Consider the following 13,327-nt stretch of genomic DNA (forward strand, 5'->3'; position numbering starts at 1 on the left):
TGTGAGACAGGGAGAAAGATAAATCACGTGCTTATTCCGGGGGGAAAGAAGCAATCGATTGCGTAAAAAAAGTTATTTCTTTTATCGTCAAGAGTTTCGTTAAAAAGTAATTTCCTCCCCAAGGAGACAATCACTGACCACTTTGTTTATAGTGTATTAGTATAAGTATTATATTACTTTTCCTTGGGAAGCAATTTTCGAAGGCATTTGGGAATAAAATAGACACCTGAATATAATAATCGTATAACAAAATCAATCATAATACTGACACTGTTCCGATTACTACTCATAATTTGAAATTAGGTTTCGTTTTGTGGTGGACTGATTAATCTTTTAGGCTTTCTTTTTTTAGATTATGGCGATAAGTGGGTCGCTAAAACAACCACAATACTGATCACATCACTGAATTAACAAGATGAATTTCGCTCTAATATTTTCTTAGTATAACGTCCAAATGCAACATTATTTAGCAACAGTGGAGCAAAATTGTTGACACATTTACAAATTGGATTTCTTGACGAATGAACGTAATATCTTCATCGCAACATCATGATTGTTTAAAACTTCTTGTCTGGTGCGTTGCATGAATGCAGGTAAGCACCGAAGTCACATTCAACTTAAAACCTAATACATGTTTTCTTTTCTTTTTAATTAGCTTTTCTACATCTCGCTATCTTTTCCTCTTCCGTGTTCTTTTTTTTTACCGTTCACTTTAGATCAAAAGCATATAAGGATTGAATAAATGATAAATACAGAGTGCGAGAACTCTCTTAAAACGTGAAATTACTGATTAATCAGATTTTCCTAAGAAGCTTCTTTTCAGTGATTGCTCTTGCAAGGACAAATGACCATTCCTATCGTAAATCTAATCTTACCTTTTACTTCATGATAGATATAGAGTGCGAGAAATCTCTGAATTAGAAATTACTGATTAATTGGATTTACGTAAGAACCAGTTGATAATTCATGGAATCATGCCTGCTTCTATTTCAGTGATTGCTCTTGCAAGTACAGATGACCACTAATCATATATCCAAGCTTACCTTTTTACTTCACTCTCATTATATTCCTATCCTCCAAATCTCTCCCCTCTCTCTTTATCTAATTCCCTCCATATTTCTTTTTTCCTATTTACCTCTTTTACCACTGCTATTAATAACTCACTGTAATTTTGTTCTCCCTGTCTCATATCAATACCGATTTCTAGCACGCGAATCCGACACCGCTCTGGATTCAGAATGCCACAATCACTCCCTATTGTTTACACACGAACGTCATCTTACAAGCTTTCAAGCAACCTGAGAGAGTAAAACCGCATTTACTTTTCCTATAATTCACGAAAAGAACACAGCCATGCTTCGAGAAAGCTAAACAAAGCAATCCTATTTTTTTCATAACCGGGAATGTATTAATACTTAATTTGCAAGAACACTCGCCACATTAAACCATGACATTACATCATGTGCTGGCACCAAAGTATATCATTGTCTAGAATGCAGGTAGGCAAATTCGACAAAAAGAAAATGTTTTTTTTTCTCCTTTAGTCTCACGGGTATGCGGATAGAGGCATACATTTAGAAAGGAAAAAATACTTCATACTGTATTAGTTTCTTCAGTTATTACATTTTTTCTGGAGAAGAAACTAATCGAAAACGAATTAAACAAAAATATCATCAAAGATAAACTGTACTATGGGTATTAAAGCAACATTACGAATCACTTTGAATTGGAATTTATTGCCGCTGACGGGGAAAAGAAAACTTCCTAGTTCAGTATTTTGCTTTTATAAAAAAAGACATAAGGATAACACAAACAAAAAAACGCATACAACACACACACACACGCACACACACATATAAATCTGTTTGTAATAGTTATTTTGTTTTATTCATCAAAATGGAATACAAACAAGAACAACACGCACACACGCACGCACGCATACCCCCAAACACACACTCACCATCAAACATGACTGTTATGCGTGCGGGGGTGGGGTGGGTTGTATGTATGACAGTATGTATGTATGTATGTTTATATTTAGATGTAAGTAGACACACGTATTACACAAAGACAACGATCAGTTTTCAACTTCAATCCAAGCGTTAACCAAGAGTTTTAAGGGTGTTGCCACTGCTGATGAATTAAAGGGTATTTTTGCCTCAGATTCTAAAAAAACCACCTGGATTCAGCTCATGCTGTAATCATAATTATAAACCTTTAGGTCGGTCAGGAATTCCACGACTTAAAGAAGCTGATCGCCTGTTTTATTATCCAGATATTTATGATTGGAATAAAAAATGTCAAAAACTGTTTGCCAACAAGTTTTGAACATATTTTTTTATAACACTACAGTCTATTGGGAAACATGATTATCATGGTAAAATCGGTTACTCTAAAATTTTTACTTTTTTGAAGCACTTTATGATCATTTTGAAGCGCCAATTCCGTAGGGCTTCAATTATGATTACACCATACTACAGAAACTGATAGGGCCTTGCATCTGAGATTTGTAAAACTGGAAACATTGTTAAAACAATACTTTTTAATAACTTCACATCTCCCGTAGATTTATTACAAAACATCAAATATCTATACATCGCACAAAATGTCATTGCCCTTTTTTTTTCCTGCCAAGTGCATTAAGCACGCTTAGCTTATCTTTCTAGATCTATAAAAACAATGCGTCAGAAGAACGAAAAACAATATATGAAAAGTATTTATGCAGTCATTTGGGAGTGATTATACATTATTTCCGCTGCTCTTAAAATTGACATTTACGTTGCGGAATCACCAGTCAAACATGAATGAAAATTCCCCTCTAACCGAGGACATGTGCACAAAGGTAGAAAAATTCCATTGCATCTTTGAAAATGTATTGCCCTTTCTGTAGAGGAGTAACGAATATTGGTCTGTAATAACCAAGGAAATACTTCTCTATTCATTTCAACCTTATGAAATGCGACTGGAATTTTTACGCATCAAATATTGATGGTATCGCGACTTCTAATGGGAAAGCCGCCGGCCATGATAACTTAATAATAAATCAAGGAAAACTCAGGGAATAATTGATGTTTAAATACATAATTGATGCCCATTATATTAATTCGTTTCCTTCACCACACCCTCCCGCTACTATCTCTCTAGCTCTTATTCTCTTTCTCTCACTTTCTCTATCAATCTTTCTATGTGTATGTTTCTTTATTTATCCTCCTCTCCCCCTCTCTCATTTTTCTCCCTTATTCCTCTTTTCCCTTCTATTTTGTCACCGACCATTAAGCCTTCGGCCAACTTTTTAGGTTACCATGATAGTTGATACTCTGAAAAAAGTAGAGAATACATTGACCTTACCTTGCATTCAAAACAACCTGTTTTGTACAGAAAATAAAATGTATACCTGAAATATCTTCCTCTAAAAGATTAATGGCAAGCCCTATCTTTTTGTCAATTTTGTTTTTACCACACCGGAAACGTAAAACAATATGAAAGATCCATTGCTTTCGAGTGAGGAAAGAATATATTATAATTCCCTTGTGAGGAATTTTTTTATTCGTCAATACCCGTTAAAGGCTCGATAAGATGCGTCAAAATCATCAGACCCGCCGTGTTTTTGTCTTATATTTGAACTAAGCTCAACAGATGTCCAAATAAATTTAATAAACGGTGGGTGTGATTAATATACTAAAAATGACATATTTACCAATCTTACACTTTGCCCCAAAGCCTCTAAATAAAAAAATACCTTGTGTTAGATTGTGTTTAAAAAACTTTTAATTCGTATCTTGACGCGATTTTTTTTTTTTATAGAGGAATGCCTTATTAAGCACAATCAAAGAAATATGTAGCTCTTATGACAATATTCAAGCTAGGTAGTGTGAGTTTAATTTCATGAAGAATTAAAACGGCCACGGATAATTGTTAGTTTATACACACATCCCTACACCACTGACACAAACAAACACATTCACCTACTAGTAAATTATATCAACATCAAGCAACATTATATATAGTCTTCAATTGCAAGATGAGTTATTTACAACGTTGCCAAGCTCTCTTCCGCCTTTTCTGTTCTGGTAACTCTCTCTCTCTCTCTCTCTACTTCTGAACCCATTCATTTTCCACCCATATCGTATTATCTCTCATTCTCTTCTATCTCTCTTCATCTTCTTATTGCCCCCCCCCCCCCACCCTCGCTTACTCCCCTCTCTACTATTCTCTTTTCGCATCACTTTGTCATCCTCTATGATTTGTCTGTAGTCGTGGCACAAAATGCGCAAGCAGCTTTCCCAGACAGCAGAACAAAAACTTAACTCCTAAAACACGTCAGTATTAGGGGTTAATCCAGTCAACAATCATCTTTCCCGTGTGGCCCCTGGGACATTAAGGGTTAACAACCGACATCAACGTCTCGGGCAGGGGCTCCGAGCGACCAGGCCAGGCACGAGATCGTGTTCGCCCCCGAGAGCCTGTCGTCGAGTCGAAACCTCCTGAGGCCGTGGTTCGGTCTCGTCATGAAAGACGAAAGTATTAATATTAGTATTAGTCTAAAGATCTTATCCAAGAATGAGAGAGGGAAAAAGGGAGAGAGAGAGAGAGAGAGAGAGAGAGAGAGAGGGAGAGGGGGATTGCTTTTACTTAGAGCCCATTGAGGATTATTTCTTCTACAGACTGCGAGCTAATGAATTGACTTTGGAGAATAGAGTGGGCTGTTTTGATGTAGTGTGTATTTTAAAGATACAGGTAACCGTGTAAAACAAAGACGATAACATTCGAAGTTTGGAAGTAACGTAGAATAACTGCAATTTACATTTCGAAAATGGCAGGTTTGATTCTATTTCATCACTCTTGAATAATTTTATTTACAATAAGGTAAATCAGATAAGTGATGAAATTTGGAGACAAATAGCGGCTAGATAGCGGCTCAAAGAAGTTTGGTTTACGTAAAACAGGCTGTGAAATTGCATTTGATTTCTGACTGAATATACTACAACATTAATAAAACGTACACCACGACTTTTTCTAATTTAGTTAGCATAAATCCGAATAAATATATATGTATCTTTTCAAAGAAGAGCTAAAGATTGCTAGATAAAGTTTACTTTAATAGAATGTCTTTCACATCAATTGCTACTCCTATCCATCATCAGTGATTGTTTCCCCGAAGAAAGCCATAATGCCCACAGGCCACGTCCTTTTCCCTTTATTAATCAATCCTTTTCCAAACTCCGATTTTGAGATCGATGGGCGGGGGGGGGGGGGGGAAGGGGTGGATATCATAGCGTACGAGTGTCCCTTAGGAGACAAGTAATGCTTCAAGTTTGCTATCAACACCCTCATTACAAAGAAAATTATTTTCCTTAAGTTGGACTTCTCCTAGCTTTGGATTCCATCTTCTCTGAGGGAAGCGTTGTCACGGTTATGATATCGTTTCCATGGTCGATGGTTGCTGTCATTGTTCTCTCCATAATACTGCTTAAGGGCTAGGTTTAAAGTTTTCCATTCGGTGGCTGCATGATAATAATCCCCAGATACCATGGATACTGTAACAGATAATCATTACTAACAGGAAAACGAAGTACCGAATGGTAATACAGCAACCATCATCTTGGCCCCTGGACAATTGGTCGAAAAATCTTATGCGTTACATCTTGGGTACGAACTGATAGAGCGAGAAATAAATTGCTTGCGAATGATATGTATTGATTTATGGGGTATGTTTGTTATTAGCTATTAGAACTTTGCTGTTAGTCGCCAAGCAACGGGTATTAATAAGAAACGGACGAAGCATGTATTTGATGTGTATAGACAGCCGTGATAATATTAGAAATTCGAAGTGAAAACAGAAAACTGTTCATCCATCATTCTTTTCTGCTTGTCTGTTTTCTTTACATTGATATTACACCGTCGTCTTTTGAAAGATGTGCACTTTACTCGTTCGAACCTCGCCGAAATAGCCCCGAAGCCTCGGATTAGATTTCCGTCGCGGGAAAGCGGGTATGGGATGAAAGATGCCACGAAAAGATGGAGAAATTGAAAAATAGGATTGACATTTTCATCGTTCCGTCTCAGGAGGTTTCAAATATGGGGTTAATCTATGGAATACCACAGAGATGGAGCTTCTTTGAGTGTCAAAAGCTCCGAATTTCCCTTTTTTTTAGACCTATATAATTCCTGTACGATATCATGACATTTATTGATTGAAAGAAATCCTGTTTATTAGACCTCTAGACGTCTTTATAAACACACCTTTAGAATCATGTACGACATCATGAAGTTTAGGAGGGAAAGAAAGCCTTTTTATAAGGTGAACGACTGCAACATGGGATGTAGTAGAGGATGACTGTTTTGTTCGATTAATTCCGGAGAGACCCGATGGTACTCGATGATTCAAGAGGCTAACCAAGAGTAAACAATTCGACTGACTTTGCTCAAAGATAATTTGTCTTATTAACTTCCTCTTTATCTTCTCTTCACCGCTGAATTCATATTAGTAAACGAGATGGTAGCGTAGGCCTTGTGTGAATAAATCTCCTAATTAAATTTGCATTGGTATATACAAAACGAAAAAATTGTAATTAGGACTATTACAAAGGACATTCTTAAACAGACAGATACACTCAAAGTTGATAGAATCCGACTATAGATTCAGATTACCATGCCTGAATAGTGTGATTTAAATTCAAATTCAAATTCAAATTGTATTGTCCAATGATTGGGAATTTGCTTCATTTGCATGTCAATACAAGATTACAGATTATAAACAACAATTCGATACAAATGGATACAGAATAGTACATTTGAACTGAACATAGATAACACAAAATGCGATATTTCAAAATGCAGATTAGAATTTATTTCATAATTCAAACCAAGTAATTAAATTCAATTCATAATTCGGATTAAATTAAATTCACAATTTAGATTAAATTCGATTCATGATTCAGACCATATCTGGCCATACAGATAGTAATTGGTTAGCACTTAATTACATCCCTGGTGTTATAAGAGAGAGAGAGAGAGAGAGAGAGAGAGTGGTATGAATGATCATACAGAGATTTTGTTTTTGTTGTTTGGGGGGGGGGGGGGGGTACTCTTGCCGGCGAATGTTCAACGCTTTAACAGCAAGACATACATTCCATGTTTGGATTTGAAGTAAATGAATCCATTGTTAACATTTGAAAATTGTCTTCATGCGTTCTACAAACGGTTGATAGATTTCACCATGCATACCATAATTGTTTATTAAAATAGTACATTTTGATTTGATTATCAATGAAATCACTGTGAAAAGGAAAGAAGGAAAATCAAATACCGAATTGAGAAGAAAAATTACCAGGCTGCTAAAGTGAAATGTATTAATTCCTAAAGCAAACTTTAAAACTAACATTAAATATCACTTCTCATGAAAATTCGTACATGTCTACTCCGTTTACCACAGATACGATTCGTGTGGTGTTTGTGGTCGGCCATATTTAACATTACACCTAGAACACAGCCTTACGTATGTAGTATATAGAGACATGATATCCCCTGCCGCCTGCACCGTCTGTCAGTTCGACCACCTTGTCCCCGGCCAACTGACCGGAAAGATGGACCCTCGCTGTTGCAATAATCAAATAAGTGACCTATCATTATATAGCGCCTGGGAATACTACGCAACGTAAACGAGAGGTTTACAGATGATGCTGGGTATTGGTAATGAATTTCCATTGTGAAAACAGGAAGAAAATATAATATAAACAAAAATTATCCATGGTTTACTATGTACTAACAATTGTGTATAGAAAGCTTCTGGAATCATATTAAGCATAATAGAATATTGCTTAAATATCGCGGAAAGTCATAAACCTTCGGAAAATTACAATGGGTACATGTAACTACATGAACAGTTTAAACATTTAAACTATGTATAGCTACATGTAATTTGTGTTGTATGATAATATCGTCATAATTTCAGTCGATTTATTGTTTTTTCTTATTATACTTAATCTTCTCTTTAACATGGTAAAATGGATGTAAGATGTAAGTGCCCCGCCTGCACTAACCGGACTAGAATAGTAATACCGCCTCCACACCCGTAATTGGGATCGGTAACTTTAACTTAATTTACATCAATTTCCTTTCCCCTCTCCCGGTCTTACCTTCTCTTTGGCTCTTTATTTTTCTATCGTACTTTACTCCTATGTAAATAGTTTATTCTCTCTTTTCTTCTCTGCTCTCATCTAACCCTTCGTTTATATCATACATACCAAATACTAGACCATCTAACATTTTGCGCCATTAAAACAACGTTACAAGAGAGGTATGAGACGTTGAAAAATAAAAGGTAGCAGAGTTTATACCCATTTGCCCCAGTCTCCAGAGCAGTGTCCAAATTGAATTAGCATCTCATAATAAATCAGGATGATACAGGAATATCTTGCACCTGCGCCATGCCCTGAAATAAGAGATGACCCATATATATCTAATCTTACTGATGCTTGAGACGGCTTCGTATTTTCATATTTCGGTAATGTTTCAACATTTTTCAACAAGTTCCAATGGCATCGAAGTCGAAAAATTACCCCAGAACGGCTTTTTGACAATCTTTGTTAGATATTGTCAGGGAATATTTTGAATTGGGCGAAAAGAAGGTGCAGACTCTTTGATGAGAGCGAGAGGATGGAAAAACAAAGTGAGAGAGCGAAAGTGATACGGAGATATAAACTATATATACAGAAATACATGATAACGAGGGGTTCTATCTAAAAAGAAAATGGTTTTATAATATAATAAGGAAAATGTTGAGAGAATACCAGAGGTGGCGAGAGGAAAATAGGGGAGGAAGAAACACTAAGAATGAGAAGGAGAATGGAAAGGGGGGGGGGGGGGAGATGATGACGTCGTCTCGGCGGAAGAAGAAGAAGAAATTGATGAAGACGAAGAAACATAAGAAAGACAGAAAGAAGAACAAGGGAAATAGTTATGAAATCATGTTCACAGCGTATTTGAACGGGCAGCCTTGCATTGTCTTATGATAGAGAGTAAGAGAGAGAGAGAGTTTGATTAATTGGATCACCTCATTACATAACAAACATCATTCGCATTCATATCCTTCAGCACCTCGTTAGTAGTGAAAATCAAATCCTTGTAAGTTTTATAATTCTGGGAACCATAGTTACCCGTACTTTTCCCAATGTTCACTAATCAATTATAATTTTTTATGTGCAAAAACTAATGACGTCTATTTGGCCTTAAGTCGGTTGGCTCGGTTATGCGCGAGACAATATATTTCAACTCAGGCAACAACAGGCTCCCTGGTTTATTAAAGAGTCCATTTTTTTCGCAAGTTACCTGGGGTACAGCTTCCTTACTTTCTCCCCACGAATACGGGGCTTTTCTAATCATTAGACGTCAACAAATGGATTCCGGATGTATGTTTGGTATAATGTTGCTCGAGCTCATTAGCCTTTACGTGTTTTTACATATATTAGTAAGTACCGTTAAGATCTATGTAAAACGCGAGGTAACCTGCGCAGGTTACCTCGTGTCGTCCTTTGTCCACTGTAGATCGAAACGCTCGCGGAACAAAGGACGCAGCACGAACGCGAGGTAAACGCGAGGTTAACGCGAGGTAAACGCAAGGTAAACGCGAGGTAAAATTCACGCTAGACGGTCCAGCACGACACGGCACAACCTCCTGTAGTCTAGTTCTGGACCCTATATTGATTTTTGCTATTCGCCGACTATAAGCGTTAAGCCGAGTGATGCGATACATACATACATACATACATATTGGTATTCATTTAGCGCCTTTACATGAACATGCTCAAGGCGCTTTAATAGTAATCGCGAGTCCCCTACTAACTAACTAAAGAATATTGAGGCCTTTCATTTGCTTTTGGTATACAGCTGTATCTATCACATGACGAATAGATTATGGCATAAGGAGATTATTACAGTGGCATATAGAGAGTTATTTATGTGTGGACTCTCGTCATTTTAAACTGTTTCCATAAATATGACGCTGAGGGTATCATGCATATTATAGCTACTCGCCTCCACCATAAGGAGCCAAGGCCTTGTCTCTATGGACTCAATTCGCGTAAACAAGAGTCGCGGAATGGCAAAACTTGAGCGAGACAAAACCCATTCATACGGATTCCCGCGAGATATTATGCATTGTCTGTCCCTCGTCTCGCATTGTAATGACGGCACTCGGGCGGCAAACGCTAGAGTACCAACACATTCTTGCAGACGATAGGTCTCAGAATCGTTAAAGACAGACAAGTATATTTGACCCAACGATGTCGATGGCTGTAGTAGATGCCATTCATCTTTTAAGTGCTTGTCTCAAATCTTGTTAAATGGCAGGGAACGGCCATTGAATAAATCATGATGCACGTCTGTCTCTATCCTGATTTATCACAGTTTTCACATATTTCACATATACTCTCTTATTCTATTGCATTTCACTTTTTATAGCACTCTGTCTCTCTGATGAGTATAAAATGATTCAGTCACTCATCATTAGTTCACTTGTTTTGTCAACATACTCACACACGGACTTGCGTTTATGTATTACACTATAACATTAAATCCTTCATAAGAATAAGGCTGCTTTCCTACATTTATCTCCTCTCCATATCTTGCAAAATTTCAATGCAGATACTGAACCTAGTATACGATGAGAAATGATCATTCATCTCCATTCTATGGTCTCTAACATCGTCGAAATTATCATCATCGTCATAATCATCACCATCATCATAATCCTCATCATCATCAAAATCATAACCATCAGTCAGCATCACTTTCATCATGATCATGATCATGATAATATCAGTTATATCATGTGCATGATCATTACCACCATCACGTACTATCTATTAATATTAATAACATTACTATCATCCTTCATTGAATTTATCTTTATTACCATAATAAGTATCATCTTCATCAATACCATCATAATCAGCAGCAGCACCACCATCATCATTACCACCACCACAATCATCATCATTATCATCATCATGGCTATTGTCATTAAATTCATCCATACTCTTATCAACATAATAATCGTCCCCGTTATCATCATCATCACCATCATCATCATAATCATCATCATCGTCGTCGTCGTCATCGTCACCAACATCATCACCTTAAACATCAGCATATCATCCATTGATCAACCTGGTATAATTGTGTTTACTTTTGATATAACTATGTTCTCTAATGAGCTTGATGAAACTAAAGCTACCAAATATTATGAAGCAGTTTAAAAACACATAAGGGCTTACATGTACCTAAACTGACGTACTAATATTTATTGAAGAAACAAAGTAATATGAGAGAGGGAGGGAGAAAGGGATAGACTAGGAAGCCGACAATAACATCGATTTCAAACAATTTCTTTGTTCATTCCTGACTTCAGGCGAATGAATATAATTTCAAAATGTCTTGGACTATACAACTTTATGAATTTCCTTGAACTATATAATGTATATTCAAGGGTTATGATTCAAGCTATCGCATTATGTCTAGAATTTCAAAACATTTCATAGAAACTTTTTAACTACCTTCCTTTCCATATTAATGTTACATTTTTAAATTATATACAAATTAAGATAATAGCTTAAAAACAAATGCAAATAATGTCAATAATTAGCTATTCTCGAGGCACATTCGACAAATATGTAAAATGTACACCGTTTCATTGCCACCCCCTTCTCTGTCATTCCACCAAAATCAAACTCCCTAGCATCATGACAATGTATGCCTACTTAATGGATTCGTACGCCCCATTTGTTACTATCCAAACTAAAAATCTAAGAATGTAGATCTACGTCGCCTAAGAGCAAAGGTCCCGATTGAATAAAAGATGATATACAATGACTAAGGAATTGATGGCTAGCAAAATGAGAGAAAGAATGAGAGAAAGAGGGACAGAGAGAGAAGTGGGAAGAGAGAGAGAGAGAGAGAGAGAGAGAGAGAGAGAGAGAGGGGGGGGGGGATTAAAAAATAAAATAGACAGAGAAAATCTCGGCCAGAGACAATACATCATTTTCAAAGCGTAGACATTTTTCTCTTCGATTTAATGACACAAAAATTAGCTTTAATTGAAAGTCAAAATGGCTCTCAGTAAATATTTACTAGGTTTGGGAAAGCCTGCGGGGGACTGCCCAATCAATCTAAATTGTGCACCTATTACAGATGACAGCACTTACAAAGTAAGTCACGTGACTAAACGCAAATCAACGTGGATGCCATCTCGTAAAGAGGTAGGACTATTTGTGTTTATCTTGTTTTAATCCTCTTCATCATGAATTCGAACAAGTATTTTGTTTATAGAAGGGGCTGAATATTGCAAGCGTTATTTGTTTCCCACTTCAAGCATAAACAAGTGTCGAAGTGAACATTTTCGTTTGTCTTTAATACAAATTTGTTTCCGATACTGTGGCGTATATAATAAAATACATGCTTAGACGACTTCGGACTTGATAAAATAATGCAAAGTGGATAATCTTTATACATTGAATTCATTACGGGTATCAACTTGCTCATTAAATCAAAATTGCCATTTAAAATAGAATTCAAATATGTATTTCAATCCCCTGTTTTACCATTCAAAACGTTTGTTTAAATTTAATAAGCAAATGCGGCCTAATAACACCTTTTTATCAGATACCAATAAGTTCTGTGTCTTTTTGAACAGACCAAGCTCATTCTGTAAAAATGTCACCCCATGGTGATTTGTATATGCAAAATAAAGATTGAGGACTTATTTTCAGTTAAAAAGATAAAGAAGTATTAGAATGATTGGTTTATAGCTACAAACCATTTACTACCATCAAGTAATTCTAATGAACAGATGTACGCAATGCATTTCTGAAAAGAGACTTACTAGCATCTGTTTGAGACAGATATAGAAAATCCTTTAATTCATATTATATAACTTATTTCCTCATTAATTGTCAGCGTATGGGTGGTGGCTATACCTGGGCGGTACTTGAATACGGGTTCTCAATGATACCGCTAACTATTCGTAGGTTCTCCGCAAGATGGCCGTAAGAACAGTTTATTGTCAATTGCAGTAATGGCGTTCTTGCCGGCAGCCGACGGTTTGCTCTAGCTCCATTTTTATAATGAGTTCAAACGCATACGTGAGCAAAATGTATTGAGCCTTGAAAAATGTGGCATGTTTACCCTGTGTTTTTGAAATCGATAAAAGATTGAAGGAGTCCTAACAAAACCTTAGATAATGGCTAGACAATAGGCCTACAGAGGACATTCTCAAGCCACTTTAACCAAGAGTTTTAAACACATATTTTCGTTTAACATGAAGCTTAAA

Source organism: Strongylocentrotus purpuratus, unplaced genomic scaffold (assembly GCF_000002235.5).
Source record: "Strongylocentrotus purpuratus isolate Spur 01 unplaced genomic scaffold, Spur_5.0 spur5_scaffold_9, whole genome shotgun sequence".
In the NCBI taxonomy this organism is placed as follows: domain Eukaryota; kingdom Metazoa; phylum Echinodermata; class Echinoidea; order Camarodonta; family Strongylocentrotidae; genus Strongylocentrotus; species Strongylocentrotus purpuratus.